The sequence below is a fragment of the Cervus elaphus genome, chromosome X (assembly GCF_910594005.1).
Source record: "Cervus elaphus chromosome X, mCerEla1.1, whole genome shotgun sequence".
Classification (NCBI taxonomy): Eukaryota; Metazoa; Chordata; class Mammalia; order Artiodactyla; family Cervidae; genus Cervus; species Cervus elaphus.
In genome coordinates, this window is record NC_057848.1 from 141,667,547 (window position 1) to 141,692,488 (window position 24,942).

The window sequence follows — 24,942 nt, forward strand, 5'->3', positions numbered from 1 at the left end:
ATGATAAAGGGCTAAAGGTTTTTCATCCACTCTAGCATACCATGTTCTTTCCTGTCACCAAGCTTTTTCTTTTACTTGTCTCACAGAATTTAATATTTATATCCTAATGGAAGAGATTTTTTTCTAATTTTTAAACTTTGCTTTGTCAGTAGGTTAGTAACCTAGAGCCTTTGAACTCAAAGTGTAGTCTATGGACCAGTGGCCTTATCAGATACACAAAATCACAGGCTTTGTCCTGAATCTGCTGAATCAGAATATGAAACTTGACTGCCAGATTTTTTTTTATTAATAGTAAGAATTTAGAGCATTGATCTAAAGGACAAGGATTCTCAGTTAAAGTCCATTTACTTTCTCTTAAGACTATTAAAAAATTTAGTCATATAAACTTCCAATACATACTTAGTCCAATAACCAAAATGATAACCAATTAATTTGGAAAGTGAAAACTTTATTCTCAAATTTAGAAATAAAGGATGTGTAAATCATATCGACGATCCTGATGTGATCATTAAAGCAATAGATGATTTTTCACAGTCAGTGTATTACTTTCACAAATAGACTTATCACAGATGACCTGTCATTTGAGTGGGCATCTTAAAACCATACATCTATCACCTAGCATGAAATGTTGCTGCAAATGTGTGTATCTTACCTACATTATGATAATAACACATCATAGATCTAGAGTGTGCTGTTTCTCAGGCATATCATTCACATGAACTTTTAATCATTCAAGAAAATGAGTGGCTGGAGAAGACATACCCAATACTTCCTTGTGGAGTTCAATCCATGGTAGTGACAGGATTCTTTTGAAATGTTTTGTTTGATGTCTAAATTAGAGGGAAATACAGAGTAACTATGGAATTGTGGCTTTTAAAAGTTGCTGAATATTTCTAATAGTATGTTCCATGAAGTATGTGATTGATTTCTAAATTTTAAGACAAAATGTTGTGAACTAAGTTGTTGACAAAATATTGCCATTTAATGTCATCTACTATATCTAAAGACTTCCCTGGTGGCTCAGCTGGTAAAGCATCTGCCTACAATGCAGGAGACCCGGGTTCAATCCCTGGGTCGGGAAGATCTCCTGGAGAAGGAAATGGCAACCCACTCCAGTACTCTTGCTTGGAAAATCCCATGGATGGAGGAGCCTGGTGGGCTACAGTCCATGGGGTCACAAAGAGTTGGACACGGCTGAGTGACTTCACTATATCTAAAAGCCACTGGAGTTGAATTAGACTGTGACTTTGAGGAAAAAAGAATTGGAATGATGAACTCTTGAGAACTGGTGTCTGTTTATATAGGATAACTTTCTGTTAAACAGAAAATGTTTAGTTTCAGTTACCCATGTATGGCAATCATTTCTCAATAATTTTTTCAATAAATGGTTTGACTAAAATTTGAGAATAATGTTTAGGAATATTAAGTTCAGTGCTTCTCCTACATGTCCAGGTTGCAATAGAAAATTCTAAGAAATATAGAATATCTTATATTGTTACCATTATTTTAGATTCAATTTGTTTTTGATTGGCTCAATAAAGAACTAATTGAGTTTCTTCCTCACTTATTGAATGCTTACCATGTATCAGGTGATCTACACAGTGTTTGACATGTTAACTCATTTACTGCATAGTATAACTCTCAATCCATTTTACCGATAACCTGGCATTCAAAGATGGTAAGAACTTGTCCAAGGTCATACAACCAAGAAGAATATTATTTAAATACTTTATTTAATTTGAAGTATTAAGGCTAATATCAACTTGATATTCTCAGCTTCTTTTTTACTGTTTTTGGGTTTTATTTAAATTTTATAATTCAAGGATTTATTAGTATCAAAGAATAATGGGCAGAGGTTCAAAGAGAAATTGGGATTCAGCCCAACATTGCATTTAGGGCAGAGTGATGCCCTTGTCAAATATGGCCTTCTTAATCTCCAAGTTGTATAGAATTACCATTTTAAGTTAAAGTTCTCTTGATATTTATTCCATAAGATTTTGATTGAATTTGAAATTTTCTTTTGTTCAAAAGTATTGAAAAACTATCTGAAAAACCTTCAGATGCTTTAAATTGTTAATATGCCTTTGGTTAAGAAAAATTTCAAAAATTCAGGTAGAAAAACATAGATGTCTTCTTAGAAAAAAATACACCAAAGGACAACTACATTCAGCTCCTCCTGATGAGAAAAATTAAATCATAGGGATAGTGAAAAATCTATACATTTCACTTTCAGGTTCTAAAAAAAAATACAGGAAAAGCTTGTGGTTGTACTACATTAAAATATTTTCTGTTACAACCTGATTTAAAATGCAAAAAACCTATTTTTCAAATTAGCTATTTTAATGTATATGAAGAATTTGAATACATAAGCCACCTGGATTTTTTTATGTCATGTATAAGGAAAACTATTTTAACTACTTAATTACTTAAATGTTGCATTCTGAATATTCCTTACTGATCATGAATGAATGTATTATTAAAAAGCAATGTTTTTCTAGCTTTATAATATATTTTGACCTGTTTCTATCTTTGAAAAGGGTGCAATTTGATATATTTATAATAGGGCAAAGTAGCTGTCAGTTTCCAATGCATTTAGAAAAAATCACTTGGGAACTAACTTTGGTAAAAAGCTCTCTTAGAGCAATAATCATCTCAGAACATTATTTAAATGGAATAATTGATATTCTGTGTTTAGAAGATATTCCATTTGTGAATACTTAAATGCTTGATAAAGAAGGGGCATCGTTTTTTTTTTTCAGATAAAGAAATCAAAGAATAAAATGAGGTTAATCCAGGATAATACAGTCAGGTTTGCTGAAAATGAAATGTGTATTTCCTGATAGTAAAGGCATACTGACAAATGGGTGCTTATGAAATAGTTATCACAACTCTCAAATAGTTCCTAGAATAGTATTATTTAATGTCAAAAGCATTTCTGGTGCAAAATGAATGTCTATGTAGAAAGCAGTTTTATGTAACAAAGATACTAGCTCATAGGCTGATTGTGGTCAGAACCTTCATTTTGAGTGAGTACTCATTAGTTACTTAACAACTTTATGTTAAGTGTGAAGGAGTCCTTGGGCCTAGAAAAGAAAAACAGTGGTCTCAAAGGCCCTTGTTGAGTCATCTAACCTCGGGGGGGAAACAAAACCAAACTTTAAATCCTGCCCTGATGCTCTGGGCTGGTTGCATCTACCTGAGACTTATCATCCCCTGCCCCAAACCTCCCAACCCCTGTTCAACTACAAATGCCATCTCAACTAAAGATTACCCAAAACTTCCTACCTGACTAACATTTCCCTTATCCCTTCCACAAACCTCCCTTTATTAAATATGAAGCCTCCCTGATCCCTCTTGCGCTCAACCTGGTCATTAGGGCGACTGTCACCCCTGCTTGCCTGAATAAAGGTAACCTACCTCCATTGAGGTCATCTCTCCTTTTCTGCCTTGGCCCGAGCTATACCTTACAAAGTTTAACTTATATGCCAGAAAATTAATTCATTGATACAATTCAATGATTTTTAATAAACTTACCAAGTTGCACAACCATCACTACAATTCAGTTTTAGAACACTTTAGGACATCCCTATTTTTACCTCCAGGCTTCACCTCCAACCCTAGGAATCTACTAATCCACTTTATATCTCTAGGAAGCTGCGATTTTTGAATATGTCATTTAAATAGAATATTGAAAGAAGTGGCCTTTGTGGCTGACTTTTGCCTGTTTTCATGAAGTTTGCAATTTTTATTATGTTTAGCATGTACTTTGTTATGCTAAATACTATCTCATTATCTGGAAATACTTCAGTATATGTAATCATTGACCAATGGATGATGCTTACATTATTTCAAGTTCTTGGCTGTTATGAAGAATGCTGCGATTACTGGTATCTGGATTGATATAACCATGGTGGTGAAGAAGCTATTGGCAGAAGCTGAGAGCAATTAGTCAAGATGTGACTAAGTGTAGAGAGGGAGGTATGAAAATGAGAACACTGTAATGTAAATAGAAGATAAAAATCCATTTGATTAATAATAGTTAGAAAATGTTTTCTCCTGGGAAAGTACAGATCAGTAATTTGTCAATTTTTTTCAAAAACTATTACTTAGGTACCTATTCTGTGTCAGGTATCAAGCTAAGAAATTATGGTGGGATACAGTATGGACAGAAATGTTCAACTAGCAAAAAAATAATATGAATGTATAATTTGGAACCATAAGGTATTTTTCAAAAGGGAAACATTGCTGACAAGTTAAAAAATTAATGGAAGCAAATAATTCATACCCTACATGTAAGACAGAAGCTTCTGATAGCTTTTCTACTTTCAGAAAATGTAAAATACTATTTAGTATTTGGGTAACGATGTACTTGAGATCCCCTAGGGAGCTGCTTTTACAGGAAAGGTTCGTGTAGATCCTGTAACACAGTTGTCGATTCTCTTATTTACAATAAAGCAGTCCTAAAATGTGCTCTAATGCTTACTTAATCAAGTTATCAGGCAGCTTGTGTTACCTTGTAAGTTTTAAATATGACTCTTTCTTCTTAATATGAAAAAAGCCAAACAACTCTCCCAATAATAGAAAGTGATAATGTACTTTATTGATAATTTGATTTTCAGATGATTCATTAAGCATTTCTGGTTACTTTGTAGCTAAGCAACAAGACCTCTGAAAAGACACCTGATTTACTCAAGAGAGAGAAATATGAATGCTTACAGTGATAATTACTATATTCTAAAATTAAATAATTAACTTTCTAGAATGGTTTCCCAAAGTGCATCCCATAGACAGTCAGTTCAGTTCAGTTCAGTTCAGTCATGTCCCACTCTTTGCAACCGCATGAATCACAGCACGCCAGGCCTCCCTGTCCATCACCAACTCCTGAAGCTTACTCAAACTCATGTCCATCGAGTCAGTGATGCCATCCAGCCATCTCATTTGCTGTCATCCCCTTCTCCTCCTGCCCCCAATCCCTCCCAGCATCAGGATCTTTTCCAATGAGTCAACACTTCCCATGAAGTGGCCAAATATTGGAGTTTCAGCTTCAGCATCAATCCTTCCAATGAACACCCAGGACTGATCTCCTTTAGGATGGACTGGTTGGATCTCCTTGCAGTCCAAGGGACTCTCAAGAGTCTTCTCCAACACCACAATTCAAAAGCATCAATTTTTTGGCACTTAGCTTTCTTCACAGTCCAACTCTCACATCCATACATGACCACTGGAAAAACCATAGCCTTGACCAGACAGACCTTTGTTGGCAAAGTAATGTTTCTGCTTTTTAATATGCTATCTAGATTGGTCATAACTTTCTTTCCAAGGAGCAAGCGTCTTTTAATTTCATGGCTGCAATCACCATCTGCAGTGATTTTGGAGCCCCCAAAAATAAAGTCAGCCACTCTTTACATTGTCTCCCCATCTATTTCCCATGAAGTGATGGGACCAGATGCCATGATCTTAGTTTTCTTAATGTTAAGCTTTAAGCCAACTTTTTCACTCTCCTCTTTCACCTTCATCAAGAGGCTTTTTTTAGTTCCTCTTTACTTTCTGCCATAAGGGTGGTATCATCTGCATATCTGAGGTTATTGATATTTCTCCTGGCAATCTTGATTACAGCTTGTGCTTCTTCCAGCCCAGCATTTCTCATGATGTACTCGGCATATAAGTTAAATAATCAGGGTGAAAATATACAGCCTTGACATACTCCTTTTCCTATTTGGAACCAGTCTGTTGGTCCATATACAGTTCTAACTGTTGCTTCCTGACCTGCATACAGGTTTCTCAAGAGGCAGGTCAGGTGGTCTGGTATTCCCATCTCTTTCAGAATTTTCCACAGTTTATTGTGATCTACACAGTCAAAGGCTTTGGCGTAGTCAATAAAGCAGAAATAGGTGTTTTTCTGGAACTCTCTTGCTTTTTCAATGATCCAGTGGATGTTGGCAATTTGACCTCTGGTTCCTCTGCCTTTTCTAAAACCAGCTTGAATATCTGGAAGTTCACGGTTCACATATTGCTGAAGCCTGGCTTGGAGAATTTTAAGCATTACATTACTAGCGTGTGAGATGAGTGCAATTGTGCGGTAGTTTGAGCGTTCTTTGGCATTGCCTTTCTTTGGGATTGGAATGAAAACTGACCTTTTCCAGTCCTGTGGCCACTGCTGAGTTTTCCGGGTTTGTTGACATATTGAGTGCAGCACCTTCACAGCCTCATCTTTCAGGATTTGAAATAGGTCAACTGGAATTCTATCACATCCACTAGCTTTGTTCGCAGTGATGCTTCCTAAGGCCCGCTTGGCTTCACATTCCAGGATGTCTGGCTCTAGGTGAGTGATCATACCATTGTGATCATCTGGGTCGTGACGATCTTTTTTGTACAGCTCTTCTGTGTATTCTTGCCACCTCTTCTTAATATCTTCTGCTTCTGTTAGGTCCATACTATTTCTGTCCTTTATTGAGCCCATTTTTGCATGAAATGTTCCCTTGATATCTCTAATTTTCTTGAAGAGATCTCTAGTCTTTCCCATTCTGTTGTTTTCCTCTATTTCTTTGCATTGATCGCTGAGGAAGGCTTTCTCATTTCTCCTGGCTATTCTTTGGAACTCTGCATTCAAATGGGAATATCTTTCCTTTTCTCCTTTGCTTTTCGCTTCTCTTCTTTTCACAGCTATTTGTAAGGCCTCCTCAGACAACCATTTTGCCTTTTTGCATTTCTTTTCCATGGGGACGGTCTTGATCCCTGTCTCCTGTACAATGTCACGAACCTCCGTCCATAGTTCATCAGACTCTCTCTATCAGATCTAGTCCCTTAAATCTATTTCTCACTTCCACTGTATAGTCATAAGGGATTTGATTTAGGGTCTAGTGGTTATCCCTACTTTCTTCAGTTTAAGTCTGAATTTGGCAATAAGCAGTTCATGATCTGAGCCACAGTCAGCTCCTGGTCTTGTTTTTGCTGACTGTATAGAGCTTCTCCATCTTTGGCTGCAAAGAATACAGTCAGTCTGGTTTTGGTGTTGACCATCTGGTGATGTCCATGTGTAGAGTCTTCTCTTGTATTGTTGGAAAGGGTGTTTGCTATGACCAGTGCGTTCTCTTGGCAAAACTCTATTAGCCTTTGTCCTGCTTCATTCTGTACTCCAAGGCCAAATTTGCCTTTGAGTTACTCCAGGTGTTTCTTGATTTCCTGCTTTTGCATTCCAATCCCCTATAATGAAAAGGACATCTTTTTTGTGTGTTAGTTCTAAAAGGTCTTGTAGGTCTTCATAGAACCATTCAACTTCAGCTTCTTCAGTGTTACTGGTTGGGGCATAGGCTTGGATTACCATGATATTGAATGGTTTGCCTTGGAAATGAACAGAGATCATTCTGTCACTTTGGAGATTGCATCCAAGTACTGCATTTCAGACTCTTTTGTTGATCATGATGGCTACTCCATTTCTTCTAAGGGATTCCTGCCCACAGTAGTAGATATAATGGTCATCTGAGTTAAATTCACCCGTTCAAGTCCATTTTAGTTCACTGATTCCTAGAATGTCGATGTTCACTCTTGCCATCTCCTGTTTGACCACTTACTATTTGCCTTGATTCATGGACCTAACATTCCAGATTCCTATACAATATTGCTCTTTACAGCATCGGACCTTGCTTCTTCTATCACCAGTCCCATCCACAACTGGGTATTGTTTTTGCTTTGGCTCCATCCCTTCATTCTTTCTGGAGTTATTTCTCCACTGATCTCCAGTATCATATTGGGTACCTACCGACCTGGTGAATTCCTCTTTCAGTATCCTATCATTTTGCCTTTTCAAACTGTTCATGGCATTCTCAAGGCAAGAACACTGAAGTGGTTTGCCATTCCCTTCTCCAGTGGACCACATTCTGTCAGACCTCTCCACCATCACCCGACCGTCTTGGGTGGTCCCACACGGCATGGCTTAGTTTCGTTGAGTTAGAGAAGACTATGATCCTGTGATCAGATTGGCTATTTTTCTGTGATTATGGTTTTAGTGTGTCTGCCTTCTGATGCCCTCTCGCAACACCTACTGTCTTACTTGGGTTTCTCTTACCTTGGACGTGGGGTATCTGTTCACGGCTGCTCCAACAAAGCGCAGCGGCTGCTCCTTACCTTGGACGAGGGGTATCTTCTCATGGCCGCCCCGCAGTTTGCAGTATCCCGTCTTGGAAATTAACAATTTATATTAAAAGTTCTGAGAAATATTATTGGAATGAGGCCTATTAAAGCAGTTTTGTCTCAGTAATTTCCAAGCTTCATTTACAACAGAGCTCTATTTTTATGTATGCTAATAAATATCATATGGAAGTAGGATATTTATCTGTGGAAGACCTATGGTTACCATTTAATGCTGGTCTGGTTTATTAGATATTAGAGGGACATAACGCAGCCTAAATGTTATTCCTGTGTCTGCTACTAGACCTATGGAGGTGCAGGAGGAGATATGGGAGGAGCCATATCCCTTCTTCCTATCTGTGAATGAGCAACACGAGCCAGGGCAGACTGGTCTCCTGTGTAACTAATTGTGAGCATTTGGGATCTGCTTAATTTCTTACCTTTATATTTACTAATTTGGGGGAAGATTCTTCATCTACCAAAAGAGTAACCTCTTTAGTGACAGAATTGTGTTCCATGATTTGAAATCCTGACTCCCCAGTCTTGGAGTTGTGAGACTTTGAGCAAGTTACTTGATCATATAATTCTTTGTTTACTCATCTGTAATATGAGCTGTTGTAAGAATCCAATGTGATAGAGTTTTGCTAAGAACAGTGCCTAGCACATACTGAACAGTGAAGTATTTATAGCTGTCAGCATCATTATGCAGTCTGAGAAACATGGCCACACATTCTATTTACAATAAGAACAATTAGTTGTGTCACCTGGCATTTTTCATTGAAGTTGTGTGAGACCTGTCATGCTTTTCACACAAAACCAAAGGAAACAACTTAATAAATTCAGTTTCATTAACATGGCTTAGATAACCCTTTCCCTATATAAACTTAATAGATTTTTCTTATCTTTGCTCTTATCACACTCTGTACTTTTTTTAAAAATTTCTCGGTCTCCCTGCCTAAGTGGTGAGCCCTTTCTGGACTGAGAACATGGCTTAAGCGTCTTTGAAATAAGATGTATCAATACCTGGTACATAAAAGATGCTCATCATATAGCTTTTATAAGTAAAGGAGTGGAAGATAATATGTGCTACTTTGCTATTTTGTTTGTTTTCAAACTTGTGTTCTTATTAACAGTTCCCCCTTAAAATTAGACTAACTTCATCTCTTTGGGTCATTTTTTAATAAGTAGTAGTATATATTACTCTGAAATAAGTGTAACTGTAATACATGGGAGACCACCTCTAAGCTGGCATCTCATCAGAGTAAGATAATTTAGGAAGAGATAGTGGCAAAATGCCTAGTGGTACAAACTGAGAAGCTAATGAACCATAGTGGATTTTCCACTGTTTTCTTGAAGTATAAAATTGTAGGTCATGTACTATGCAGCCTGTGATGTTAATGTTCATAGTGATTTTCCTAGATACAAGCTATCCATAATTTTTCTTGTATATAATAATAGCAATAAGAATGATATTAACTAAATTATGATTTATCATAGTGAAGTTGGAATACCTGGTGGGCCACTTGTTGTTCTGCCGCTCAGTCATGTCCGACTCTTTGCGACCCCATGGACTGCAGCACTCCAGAATTCCGTGTCCATCACCAACTCCCAGAGCTTGCTCAAACTCATGCCCATCGAGTTGGTGATGCCATCCAACCATCTCATCCTCTGTCATCCTCTTCTCCTCCTACCTTTAATCTTTCCCAGCATGGGGGTCTTTTCTAATGAGTCAGCTCTTCACATCAGGTGGCCAGTGTATTGGAGCTTTGGTGGGCCACTTGAGAGCATAACATTAATCTTATAAAGAATATTGGTGTGTTGAGTAACAATACTTTTAGGACTAAGTAATTCCTTTTCAGCAAATCTGTTAGTGTCTTTCTAAAGAGACTGGGTTTACACTAGAAGACTCAGATAAGAATAATAATAAATAGATAATGAGGACTTAGTCCTATATGCCAGCAACTTTCAAAGTGCTTTGTGTGTGTGTGTGTGTGTGTGTTAGTCACTCAGTCGTGTCTGACTCTTTGTGACCCCAGGGACTGTAGCCCACCAGGCTCCTCTGTGTGTAGGATTTTCCAGGCAAGAATACTGGAGTGGGTTGCCATTCCCTTTTCCAAGGGATCTTCCGGACCCAGGGATTGAACCTGGGTCTCCCACACTGGATCCAGATTCTTTACCGTCTGAGCTACCAGGGAAGCCCCTGGGAAGTGCTTTATATGTGTTGTTTTAACCAATGCCTAAATATTGTAAAAGGCAAATATTATTCCATTTTTTTCCAGATTAAGTAATTGAAGTTTAGAGAAGTAACTCCTCCAAAATCATCCAGATAGCAAGTGGCAGAGGTGGAACCCAAACCTATACATAGCTGCCTAAACAAGTAACAGTGATAGACTCTACTGTATTTCAATTGCTATTAAAATAGGCAAATTTTTTAAACCATAAGGATATTGAATAGAACAGGGTAAGGAAGGCATAGGGTCTCCACCTACTTTTGTAACTTCCTATCTTTGTAAACTTACAACAGTATCTTAGGTACTCTGAGCTTCAATTTTCCTTCCTAAAAATTGAGGCTAATATAACCCATCTAATAAATAACAAATATGTCTGCTGGAAAAGAAGTTAATAATTCTGTTTATAGAAATTTATAGCATAAAGTTGTGTTGAATATTTTTTTTAACTATCTTTTCCTGCTATGTCTCTCGGTCCTGCCAAATGAAGAGCATTTCAAAGAGGAGTAAAAGTAGTAGTAGGTTTCCTTAGTGGCTCAGTGGTTAAGAATCCGCCTGCCCATGCAGAAGACGTGGATTCAATCCCTGGGTCTGGAAGATCCCCTGGAGAAGGAAATGGCAACCCACTCTAGTATTCCTGCCTGGAAAATCCCAAGGGCAGAGGAGCCTGATGGGCTACAGTCTATGGGGTTGCAAAAGAGTTGGACCTGACTTAGCAACTAAACAACAATACTGGTAGAAATAAATGACTAATAGTCACTGAGCCATTAGTATGTTCCTGAAAATATTGTAATCATCTCAGCAGCCCATGAAGGTTGATCTATTTTGACAGATGAAAAAAGTGAGACCCTGAGAGATATACATAACAAACCCTAAATTATGTAGTTACAAACTTGTAGTTAAATAGTGACAGGATAATAACTCAGGTAATGCAGTCCTGTACTTAACCAAGATACTATAGTGCCTGTCTATGTAAGGAAGATTGTGTAGTGGGTTGGAGCAATGTTTGTAATTAAGGGACTTTACATATGACATACTATATAGACTCTTCAGTTTTTGATCCCAATGGAAGATGAAAGTTTCTTGGACAAGATGAAGTTTCCCACCACCACCCCCCTTCACACGTAGCCACTTTAAAACGTATCTATTGAAATTAGTTATAGAAAGAAGTTTATGTGTTGAATAAAATTAAGTGCTATTCAATATGTGGGGACACAAATAGGAGTGAGAAAAATTGAAATGCCTATCAAATAAGCAAGCCTTGTGACTATCATATGGAGACTGTGATCTCTTCTTTATTTCTGCTGTTATAACCGTGAACTATTAATGTTTCTCTTTTTTTCTTTCAGATAACTGAAGTACTATCTTTCTGGTAAACTAAATGAGGGAATTTAGGGTCTTCTCCAGGTGATTTTTCTCTTCTCTCACTTCTGACATCCAGATTGCCAGCAAATTTCATTAATGCTATTCATTAAATGACTCCAAATCTAGCCCATTGGTACCTCTGTAATTGATATCCTCTGTATTTCTAACTCAGAAAACAGTAGAAAACTTCCTAAATGGATTCTAGACTACAGATCGTCTCCATGATGGTTGCTGTCCTTAAAACATTCTCTTTGATACTTGTTGAATTTATAGGATAAATCCAAATTCCTTATCATGACATGCACAACTTTTTGTATTCTAGTCACAGATTTTTTTCAAGTTTTCTTAGAACCTCCACAAATCTGGTGATCCTGAATATGTCCTCCTCCTTATCTGAAAACCTCATATCCTCTACTGTCTCTGAACATTTATTCTTGCTCTTCCTTCTGCTTAAAATTCCTTTCTATAGAAAACTCCAGTTCCTCTTTTGAAACCAAAGTCAAATTTGCTACCTCTTAAACCTTTTCCAGTGTGGGAAAGAAAGAAAGAAAGAGCTTTCCTTTGTCCTGATCCCTCCCTGGGCAGATCGCCACACCTTCTTCTGAGCTATTCTGGCATTAGTTTTTTTATATAAACATTTTAAGAGTAATTTTATTATTTATTGGAGGTTGGAAGATTTTTTCTTTTTTATTAAAGTATATTTGATGTACAATATTATATGTTATAGTTGTACAATATAGCGATTTCCAGTTTTAAAAGTTTAACTCTATTTATAGTTACTGTAAAATACTGGCCATAGTCACTGTATTATATAGTATATCCTTCTAGCTTATTTTATTTTATTTTTTCGGTTTCATAAATAAGTTTATTTATTTCATATTGTAAAATTAGATTCCACATATGAGTGATATCATATGATATTTGTTTTTCTTTGTCTGACTTACTTCACTTAGTATGATCATCTCTAGGTCCATGTATGTTGCTGCAAATGGCATTATTTCATTCTTTTTGTAGCTGAGTAATATTCCGTTGTATATATGTACCACATCTTCTTTATCCATTCCTCTATTGATGGACATTCAGACATTCAGGTTGCTTTCATGCCCTGGCTAATGTAAGTAGTGCTGCAATGAACATTGGGGTGCATGTATTATTTTGAATTATGGTTTCCTCTGGATATATGTTCAGAAGTAGAATTCCTGGATCATAACATAACATATGATCCAGGAATCCTACTTCTAGCTTATTTTATACTGAATAGTTTGTACCTCTTAATACCCTACACCTATATTGTGCATCTCCCAACTGCTTCCTGCACTGGTAACCACCAGTTGTTTCTTCATATCTGTGAGTCTGTTTCTTTCTTTTTTTCTTTTTTAAATTAAATCCATGAGTTGTAGTTTTTATTTTTATTTTTTTCCATTTGTTTTTATTAGTTGGAGGCTAATTACTTTACAATATTGTAGTGGTTTTTGCCATACATTGACACGAATCAGCCATGGATTTACACGTGCTCCCCATCCCGATCCCCCCTCCCGCCTCCCTCTCCATCCCATCCCTCTGGGTCTTCCCAGTGCACCAGCCCCGAGCACTTGTCTCATGCATCCAACCTGGACTGGCGATCTGTTTCACACTTGATAATATACATGTTTCAGTGCTGTTCTCTCAGATCATCCCCCCCTCGCCTTTTCCCACAGAGTCCAAAAGTCTGTTCTGTACCTCTATGTCTCTTTTTCTGTCCTGCATATAGGGTTATCGTTACCATCTTTCTAAATTCCATATATATGCGTTAGTATACTGTATTGGTCTTTATATTCTGGCTTACTTCACTCTGTATAATGGGCTCCAGTTTCACCTATCTCATTAGAACTGATTCAAATGTATTCTTTTTAATGGAGTTGTAGTTTTTAGATTCCACTTATATGTTATCCATACAGTATTTGTCTTTTTCTGTCTGAGAAAGCATAATACCCTCCAAGTCTATCTATGTTGTTGCAAATGACTAATTTTCATTCTTTTTATGACTGAGTAATATTCCATCATGTACATATACCATGTCTTCTTAGTCCATTCATCTGTTGATGGACAGTTACATTGCTTCCATATCTTAGCAATTGTAAATAATGCTGCTGTGAACATTGGGGCACATATATCTTTTCAAATTAGTCTCTTATTATTATTTTTTAATATACCCAGGAATGGGATTGCTGAGTCATGTGGTACTTGTATTCTTAGTATTTGGGGAAGCCTCCATGTTTTCCATAGTGGCTACACCAATTTACATTCTCACCAACAGTCCATAAGGGTTCCTTTTGCTCTTCATCCTTGCAACATTTGTTATTTGTGTTCTTTTTGATAATAGCCGTCCTGACAGGTGTGAGGTGGTGATATCTCATTGTGATTTCGATCTACAGTTGATTAGCAGTGTTTAATATCTTTTCATGTGCCCGTTGGTCATCTACATTTCCTTTTTGAGATAATTTTAGATTTATAGAAAACTTTCATACATAGAGCAGGATCGCCATAAACCTCACAGTCATTTGCCCCTGTCAACATCTTACATAAGTATGTTACATTTGTCACAAATAATGAACCAAGATTGTTTCATTTTTATTAAATAAAGTTCATACTTTGTTGACACTCATTTTTTCCTGACTGTCCTTTTTATGTTCCATACAAAATACCAAATTATATTTAGTTGTCATGTCTCCTTAGATTCCTCTTGGCTGTGACATTTTCTCAGCTTCCTTATTCTTTTTATTATCTTGACTGTTTTGAGGTGCACTGGTCAGGTATTTTGTAAAATGTTCCTAAATTGGAATTAGTCAGAAGTTCTTCCCAAATTAGACTGGAGTTATTGGTTTGGTTTGGGGGCATGTATATCACAGATAATGTGCCATTCTTATCACATGATATCAAGGATACATGCTATCAACATGACATTGTTGAATTGCCCTTGGTCACCTTACTGAAGTAGTGTTTGTCAGGTTTTTACACTGTAAGTTTATGCTTTTACACTTTGCATATTGTCCTCTTTGGAAGAAAGTAGCTATAAGCAGCCCATACTTAGGAATGAAGAACTATGCTCCAACTCCTTGAAGATGAGGTATCTACATACATTGTTTTGAATTCTTCTGCATGGGATATTTGTCTCCACTCCCTCATTTATTTATTCAGTTGTGAGTTATTGATGTCTTTTTTTAAACATTTATGTTTATAATCCAGTGCACATTCTTAATTTTATTTGGTCAGTGGAAACTTTTTTTAGTTGGCCTCTCTGTCCGTCTGACATGCTCATATCTGGGATGGAGGGAGTTTGTTTACATTTTGTTTCCACGCTTATTTTAGACATTCTCCATCCCAATTGTACCTAGAATAAGTCATTTCTCCCAGAAGCCCTGGTTCTTTCTGTTGGAAAATGGTAATAGAAATCAGAATCTGGGTACTGGGACTCTGTATTATATTTATGTTTCTATTATATAGCCCACGTCAAGATATGTTTTATTTTTCTCTCACATTAGAATAAAAGCATACAGTTTTCATATTCTATTGTTCAAGAATGAATTCTTATACAAGAATATGTAACCTTGCATTTTTTAGTCATCTGATGGATTTATAGTGATTCTCTGCACAACTTGATTGTAAACTCATTGTGTTGAAGTATTTCATACATGCCTTACTGGGCCCTGAATTAGTCAATTATGTTTTATGATTCTCAGGCCGAATTCTGAATTACCTTTCTGAAATTCTTGTTTTCATTAAAGTTTACTTGTTCTATATTTACCTCTTCTAATCATGGATGTTAATGTTTGAAATGGAAGCTTTGGCACTGTAGCTGGGCACGTAATATACTGTCAACTGGTTATTGTGTGAAGAATAGGGAATAGGAACTCAGTTCATTTTAATGAAAAATACTCATTTGTTTGGTAATACTCATCATTTACTAGCTAGCTCGTAAAAAAAAAAAAGAGGATATATTATTTCAAATAACTGAAAACAGAATTTAGTCAAGTCTTGTTTATGGTTGAAGCCCCCTGGTTGCTCAGATGGTAAAGAGACTGCAGTGCCAGAGACCCAGGTTCAATTGCTGGGTCTGGAATATCCCCTGGAGAAGGAAATGGCAACCCACTCCAGTATTCTTGCCTGGAAAATCCCATGGACAGAGGAGCCTGGCAGGCTACAATCCATGGGGTCGCACAGAGTCGGACACGACTGAGTGACTTCACTTTCACCTTTCACCTTGATTATGGTATTTCAAGTGACATCATTAAAGTGATTTCTATGTGTTCTTCATCTGTACCCACATTATCATTGTGTGTACATTTTCATTTCTCTTCCTGCCTCTCATTATATTCTATAACTTTGTAACAGATCACATTCTCTCTTGTATTATAACTGTATTTGTGCTACAGGATTTAGCTCTTCTAAGTTGGAATCAGTTGGGCAGCTCTGTTGTTTTTGACAGGGTTTCTTTGAGCATCTGAAGGTCAGCTGGCTATCGTTTTAACTAGGGTGGCTGTGATGATTTAGATGACCTAACGTTGCTCCACATGCCTCTCTTCTTCCAACAAGGAAGCCTGGTCATGTTTTCAAGTTTAATGTTAGAGATACAAAAGAAAGCCACTGCCATATCTGAATTTTTTTTTCTGTTTTTTTTTTTTCTTTTTCTGAATTTGTTTTAAGCCTCTGCTATGATATCTGGATATCTGATGATATCCAATTGGCCAGGGCAAGTCCCTCATATTTGAGCATGTTACCTTGCCTGTGACTGGAGGTAAATGCAAAGTTACATAGCAAAAGGTCTAGGTACAGAAAGAGGAAATGAATCATGGCTCTTCGTAGAGTCTACCAGAGCCAGGTGACAGAAAAATGCAATGAAGAATCAGATCCATGACATAACTTTCAGGAACACAGTTGTTCACTAGGGAAATAACCAGATTGATATTACAAAAATATGTGTCATTAAAGTTATGAAGTAAAATTGGAGGGAAGATGAGAGAAATCATGCCTAATTGGAAATTAAGACTTCTGGAGAAAATTACATTTGAACTTGTTTATAGTCATACAATTAAAGTTATGTGAATAATATAAAAATGTGTCCACTTTTAGAATAACTGACTGATAAAACCCCAAAACTTGCCTATTTGGCTTGACATATTTTACTTAATATTAGAAATGACTGTTAGTTGTTCAGTCTTTAAAAAGTGAATTAAATAAGTGTATTAAACTGCTAGTAGAACTTCTTGAGTAAATAAAATGTTCTTAGAAAAATAACTTTTAGATGTACCATTTTATGGTTTGTTTTTACCTATTAGGCAGCATTAATAAATTAAGTGTACTTATATTCAGAGGCTCATTATTCTGTAAGAATTCTGACAGATTTATTTGGAAAAACAAGTATGTGTACATTTTAGAACTACATTTGCTTTTTTCAACAAGAAACCTCTATTTTGCAGTTTCATGGAACTATAAAACTTTTTGTGCACATTGTGTGAGCATTTATCATGCCTCCTTTTGGTACTCAGCATCCTAGAAGAAATCAAATAACAAAGAAGTAGGAAGTATGTGCACATTCTTTTAAGTGTGAGTGCTTTTAGTTGAAGGAGTTAAGATGAAAAACACCCATTAGAACGTCCACAAAACTAAATAATATTTCACTCTTAGCTCTCCCTGTGAACCTTTCCTATTTTCTGGTGTTTGATTTTCTATCCTATTTCTTGATATCTGAGGACTGAAATGTGCTCTTAGTGGAGACAATTTCCTCATTCTTTCCCCCCAAATACAGTTTATTTCTTAAATTAAGTGAAGATGTGGCTAGACAGAGATTTCTGTCTTCAACCTGGAGGTGGAATTTCACATGTGTCTTCAAAAAATCCATATAAAGAAAGACCTTACGATGAATGAGTGATGTAGCATAGTCTTGTTGGCATAAACCTTCGTTAAATGGAGTCATCCTTTGATGGAATACACAGAGGAAGTAGTGTTGCCTCATACAGTACCATTATAGGAAGGAAGGTCAAGTCACTCAGTCGTGTCCGACTCTTTGTGACCCCATGGACTGTAGTCTACCAGGCTCCTCTGTCCATGGGATTTTCCAGGCAAGAATACTGGAGTGGGTTGCCATTTTCTTCTCCAGGAGATCTTCCTGACCAGGGATTGAACCTGGGTCTCCCACACTGTAGGCTGACGTTTACCATCTGAGCCACCAGGGAAGTTATAGTACCATTTTGGAGGTATCGTAAATGAAATATTTTGGAAAAGGAATGGCCAAATACCAGAACAGGAAGTATGATGTCTATAGATTAGGATATTTTATATTTTTAACGTTGCTTGAGTTTTGGCAAAATGGTCAAATAAGTCAGGAATCGTTACTGAGATTTTAGATTGTGTAATGTGGAAAATAACATAACATAGAAAGTGAACCCTTTCCCCAGTTCCAAAAATCACAGTTCATTTTGAGAAAACTAGTCACAGAAGGCATGCAAAGGTGGTTAAATATTTTTCCTGTAAATTATTTCTTATTTGAGAAATGTTGATTTAGGTGTTTCAAACAGGAGAGTCATCTCATATACACAGGTGACAATCCTCTCATATACACAGGTGGCTTTAATAGGAATTTTTCTCTAAACAGTATCTTAGGTGTTCAAAAGAGCAACTGAGATTTGGAGAAGATGCTATAGGTTACTGCTTTTAAAATGAATAGCAGATGCATCTTTAAAATTTCTTTCTACCTCATTTTTATACATGATTTAAGGAAAACTGAAAGTGAACTATGGATGGAGGTTCGTGACATTGTACAGGAGACAGGGATCAAGAACATCCCCATGGAAAAGAAATGCAAAAAGGCAAAATGGTTGTCTGAGGAGGCCTTAAAAATAGCTGTGAAAAGAAGAGAAGTGAAAAGCAAAGGAGAAAAGGAAAGATACTCCCATTGGAATGCAGAGTTCCAAAGAAGAGCAAGGAGAGATAAGAAAGCCTTCCTCAGTGATCAATGCAAAGAAATAGAGGAAAACAACAGAATGGGAAAGACTAGAGATCTCTTCAAGAAAATTAGAGATATCAAGGGAACATTTCATGCAAAAATGGGCTCAATAAAGGACAGAAATGGTATGGACCTAACAGAAGTAGAAGATATTAAGAAGAGGTGGCAAGAATACACAGAAGAACTGTACAAAAAAGATCTTCACGACCCAGATAATCACGATGGTGTGATCACTCACCTAGAGCCAGACATCCTGGAATGTGAAGCCAAGCGGGCCTTAGGAAGCATCACTACGAACAAAGCTAGTGGAAGTCATGGAATTCCAGTTGACCTATTTCAAATCCAGAAAGACGATGCTGTGAACGTGCTGCACTTAATATGCCAGAAAATTTGGAAAACTCAGCAGTGGCCACAGGACTGAAAAAGGTCAGTTTCCATTCCAATCCCAAAGAAAGGCAATGCCGAAGAATGCTTAAACTACCGCACAATTGCACTCATCTCACACGCTAGTAAAGAAATGCTTAAATTTCTCCAAGCCAGGCTTCAGCAACATGTGAACCGTGAACTTCCAGATATTCAAGCTGGTTTTAGAAAAGGCAGATAACCAGAGATCATATTGCCAACATCCACTGGATCATCGAAAAAGCAAGAGAGTTCCAGAAAAACATCTATTTCTGCTTTCTTGACTATGCCAAAGCCTTTGACTGTGTGGCTCACAATAAACTGTGGAAAATTCTGAAAGAGATGTGAATACCAGACCACCTGACTCACCTCTTGAGAAACCTGTATGCAGGTCAGGAAGCAACAGTTAGAACTGGACATGACCAACAGACTGGTTCCAAATAGGAAAAGGAGTACATCAAGGCTGTATATTGTCACCCTGCTTATTTAACTTATATGCAGAGTACATCATGAGAAATGCTGTCCTGGAGGAAGCACAAGCTTGAATCAAGATTGCCAGGAGAAATATCAATAACCTCAGATATGCAGAGGACACCACCCTTATGGCAGAAAGTGAAGAAGAACTAAGGAGCCTCTTGATGAAGGTGAAAGAGGAGAGTGAAAAAGTTGGCTTAAAGCTTAACATTCAGAAAACTAAGATCATGGCATCTGGTCCCATCACTTCATGGGAAATAGATGGGAAAACAGTGAAAACAGTGGCTGACTTTAATTTTTTGGGCTCCAAAATCACTGCAGATGGTGATTGCAGTCATGAAATTAAAAGAAGCTTACTCCTTGTAAGGAAAGTTATCACTAACATAGACAGCATATTAAGCAGAGACATTACTTTGCCAACAAAGGTCCGTCTAGTCAAGGCTATGGTTTTTCCAGTGGTTATGTATGGATGTGAGAGTTGGACTATAAAGAAAGCTGAGCACTGAAGAATTGATGCTTTTGAACTGTGGTGTTGGAGAAGACTCTTGAGCGTCCCTTGGACTGCAAGGAGATGCAACCAGTCCATCCTAAAGGAGATCAGTCCTGGGTGTTCATTGGAAGGACTGATGTTGAAGCTGAAATTCTAATACTTTGGCCACCTCTTGGGAAGAGTTGACTCATTGGAAAAGACCCTGATGCTGGGAGGGGTTGGGGGCAGGAGGAGAAGGGGACGACAGAGGATGAGATGTTTGGATGGCATCACTGACTTGATGGGCGTGGGTTTGGGTGGACTCCGAGAGTTGGTGATGGACAGGGAGGCCTGGCGTGCTGCGGTTCATGGGGTCGCAAAGAGTCAGACATGACTGAGCAACTGAACTGAACTGAAAGTGAATGTAAGCAGGGTAAAGTGTGAAGATAATAAGCATCTTCTATCCTTTCTTTTCATTGCAGAATATCATTGTTCATTACTTTAGAAATATTTCTGCGATACTTTCCATATATTTGATTTCTGGCTACAAATAGCATAATTTCAAGAAAGTCTGAAGGCATAGAAAAAGTCCTCCCTACTTTTTTGGGAGGAAAGAAATATCAGCAAGGATATTAGAGAGGAAGATTGAGAAAATAAGAAATTTATGAAATATATGTATATTTTTTGCTTTTCCATTGAACAAAGCTACTTTGTTTTCTAGAGTAAAATATAAATGCCTATGACTTTGTTTTCTCCTTAAACTACTATGGTATACATTTTATATACAAAGTAATTATGAATTAACTTGTTTTAGGAATGTTGTTAAATAGCTTGAATCTCTTACTTGCCTTATCATCATGAGTGATTTCTGCTGCTTCTCATGTTTTTATTTTTAATCATCTTTCATATACTTTTGAAAACCAAGCATTGAGCCAGACTCATCTATTCATAGTGTCCTTTCTTCTCTCATGAAATTAGTATGCCTTCTAACACAGAAATGTATTTTTATATTGTAAGGGGCTGTTACTATTGAATACAGCAAAGCACATTTTGTTTAATGTGAAATATTTCTCTTTGAGAAGACTGTATTATGTGAGGGTAGTTAGGTGTCAGCAACAGACACCATGCTAGCTCACTGAAATGGAAAAGGCATTAACAAAAAGACATTATTACATATTTCCTATTTAGTTCCTGAGAGGAATTTTTGAAGGTGAGAGGAACAGGGCAGAGAATCAGGCTTGCAGGTATGAACTGTAGAGCAGTATCCAAATTAAGATTTTGTGCTTCTGATTATTTCACTGGATAAATTTCTGTATCCAGAGCAGAACCCAGTTTTTTCCACACTTGCTTTATGTACAGATGGTGCCTCTGTTTTAGAAACAGATCTATGTCTGTTTCTAAAAGCACCACCCTGACCGGAAATTGTCACCTGCTCCCTTATCTCACCCTCTTAAGAAAACTTAAGCTTAAATTCTTATGTTCTTAAATTAGGCAATGCTATTTTAGATATGACATCAAAAACACAAGTGACACAATGAAAAAAAATGGTAAGTCAGACTTCATCAAATTAAAAACAGAACTAAATTAAAAACAGACCCTGCAATCCCACTCCTGGGCATATATCCAGAGAAAAGCATGATCTGAAAGGATACATGCACCCCAATATTCATTGCAACACTGTTAACAATAGCCAAGACATGGAAGCAACTTAAATGCCCTTCAATGGATGAATGGCTAAAGATGTGCTGCACGTATACAATGGAATATTACTCAGTCATTAAAAAGAATGAAATAATGCCATTTGCAGCAACATAGATGGACCTAGACATTGTCATGCTGAAAGAAGTCAGACAGAGAAGGAGAAATATCATACAACATACCTTATATGTGAAATCTGAAAAATAAATGATATAAATGAACTTACTTACAAAACAGAAATGGACTCACAGACTTAGAGAAAAAACTTACAGTTGCCAGTGGGGGGAGGATAAGGGGAAGGGATCGTTAAAGAGTGTGGGATGGACATGTACACACTGCTATATTTGAAATGGATAGCCAACAAGGACCTACTCTATAGCACAGGGAATTCTGTTCAGTGTTATGTGGCAGCCTGGGTAGGAAGGGCATTTGGGAGAGAATGGATGTATATGAATGTCTGAGTCCCTTTGGTGTCCACCAGAAACTATCATGACTTTGTTAATCAGCTATATTCCAGTACAAAATAAAAAGGTTTTTTTTTTTTTTTTTTTTTTTTTTTAAAGAATCTCTTGCCTCACTGAGTCTAAATGAGGATGTTCTAACACGCGGCAGTCTGTGCTCTAGCTTCAAAGGATGCTGCAGTTTTGGAGGGATAAAGTGCATGTGTGGAGTACCCAAACTTAGTAGTTCTGCTTAAGAGCTAATGGACAGCTACCACTGTGACAAATCACCACAAAAAGACAAAAAGCAAGCAAGCTACAGATAACAGTAGGAAACACAATAGGAATCCAAGAGCAGGGCTTGCAACACATGGCATTCTAAGAACACATGGTTCCTCACAGAAAATACTGGTAACAGAGACATGAAGATCTCAAAGTGCATACAGACGTGAATAGTGTTTTCTTTGGTTATTTATTATTATTTTTTTTTCCAGTGGGTTTTGTCATACATTGATATGAATCAGCCATGGAAAGCAGAGCTGAGGCTACCCTTATACTCTCAGACCACTCAGCTACTTAAAGTGTGGTCCATGGAAATGTAATGTCATGGTCACCTTGGAGCTTGTCAGAAATGCAGAATTGTAATCTCTAGCAGATTTGCATATCAGAATCTGTGTTTTAAAAAGCTTATTAGGTTGATTTTGAGCAGCGCTACTCTATGAGATGGGCTTCCCAGGTGGCTCAATGGTAAAGAATCCACTTGGTACGCAGGAAACATGGGTTTGATCCCTGGGTTGGGGAAGATCTCCTGGAGGAGGAAATTGCTACCCACTCCAGTGTTCTTGCCTGGAAAATCCCATGGACAGAGGAGCTTGGCAGGCTAGAGTCCACGAGCTCACAAAAGAGTTGGACACAACTTAGAGACTAAACAACACAACAACACAACTCTATGAGACACTGTTTTAGTAGCAGAATCTTTTCATAAAATCCTACATATAAGTCAAATAAACTATAAACGGAGACTCTCTCTGCTTAAAGTGGAGGCAGGATTCCTTGGGGTGGCCGAGAGTATCTCTAACTCCTACAGATCCACAGTAGACAGTATGAAAACCACGTATGCTGGTCTTATAGGAGCAGGACGTGTCAGGACATGACCGCCACAGGCCCACGAAATCATGGTGCTAAACCTCCGAGGGAGACGCTAACTGGGATAGGAGACCTGTACAGCCACCTGCATTTCAGCTTTAAATTTAGGACAGGGTTGTATCAATATCCTGAGGGACAAGGTGTGGTACCAAAGGCAATCCAAAGATTGCTAAAGAGTATGTCTGAACATATTCCATTGTTCCGTAGGGAAGGATGAATAGAGGAAACAAAGAAAGCAGTCTGGTGCATATGGAAGTCTCAAAGCTTTAGAAAACTAATATCTTAAATATTCAAAAATAAAACTTATAAAAAAAGATGTATCTTCTATGTATTCTCAAACAATATTTAAACCTGAGTAGCATGGATTAATTTCAAAGTGTTACACTGAGGTCCTAGATTTAAAGTACAATAATGTAAAATATAAGTGGAGAAGGAAAGAAACTTCAATAAAATTAAGTAAAAACTGTAAGGAAGCTAACAATAGTGGAATTAAGAACTTCATCAGGATGCTTTTAACAAAAATAACACTAGAGAAAATTGAATCTGTGGAGAATGGAATTGAGGAACTAATCCTTTTACATGGAGACAAGAAAAGGAATATAAACCTGAAAGTAATGTGGGAAAAAGCAATATTCGTACAGATGTACTTGCCAAAGACAAAACCACAACCAACTGAAGGGAGGAAAATTAAACTGAGCTGTAAAAATAAAAGTTTCATAATTTTCTGAAGAATTACTTTGGTATTTTAAAAATTTCAGTTAGTACAAACATCTAACTAAAATAGATTAGTAAATCAACAAAAGATATGTGGTTAAGAATAAAAATCAAGTAGGTTTAGACTTCTCTGTAACAGCACTAGAAAACATTGAATCAGTGTCTAAATTTTAATAGGAAGGAATCATAAATTAATCACTTTGTTATATGCAAAGGTCACAGACTTACCTGAATATTTACTGACTCAGGAAATACAGGATCAATCCAGAAAAGTCACAATATGTTGTAGATAATTGAAAGATAAATAAAAATGTGTTCAAAGCTATGCTTTAATAACATAATATCATAAATCAGTCTGAAAGTAAAAAGTTATTCAGTAGTAACACTGAGAAAGCTAATTAGGAAAATATTAGACCTTTTCTATTAGATCATTTTATACTACAGAAATAAATTTCAAATGGATTGTGGGAAAAAATGTACTATATAAACTGGAGGCATAGCATATAATAAGCATTGAGGAAGATGATCCAAGTAAATGGTTTAAAGCATCAAAGAATGACAGACTTTTGAGAAACAAATTCTTAAATACATAAAGGACGTAGTGTGTATATTTGTAATATGTAAGCTACTGATGCTGTTTAGCCACTAAGCTGTGTCCGACTCTGCATAATCAATAAGAAAATCAATGGCTAACAAAGCAATCAGAGATCAATTTTCTGTTACAAAACAGTGTTAATAGGTGCACCCTTTATGGAAAACATTGAACTATATGTATCAAATGCCTAGGAATTTAAATCGCAGAAACAAAAGTTAGGCACCAGGGTGTTTGTTATTGCTTCATTAACATAAGTGAAAATTAGAAATAATTGAAATATCTAACAATGAGGGATGTCTTAG

General features: G+C 36.9%; 1 protein-coding gene and 1 non-coding gene across 7 annotated transcripts in view; both read left to right on the forward strand.

Moving 5' to 3' along the window:
- Window positions 1-24,942, forward strand: part of DMD (dystrophin) — a 2,565,910-nt gene that overhangs the window by 86,535 nt on the left and 2,454,433 nt on the right. The window lies entirely within an intron of this gene.
- TRNAC-ACA lies at window positions 1,010-1,081 on the forward strand. Its single transcript has one exon. It is a non-coding gene; the product is annotated as a tRNA-Cys (tRNA).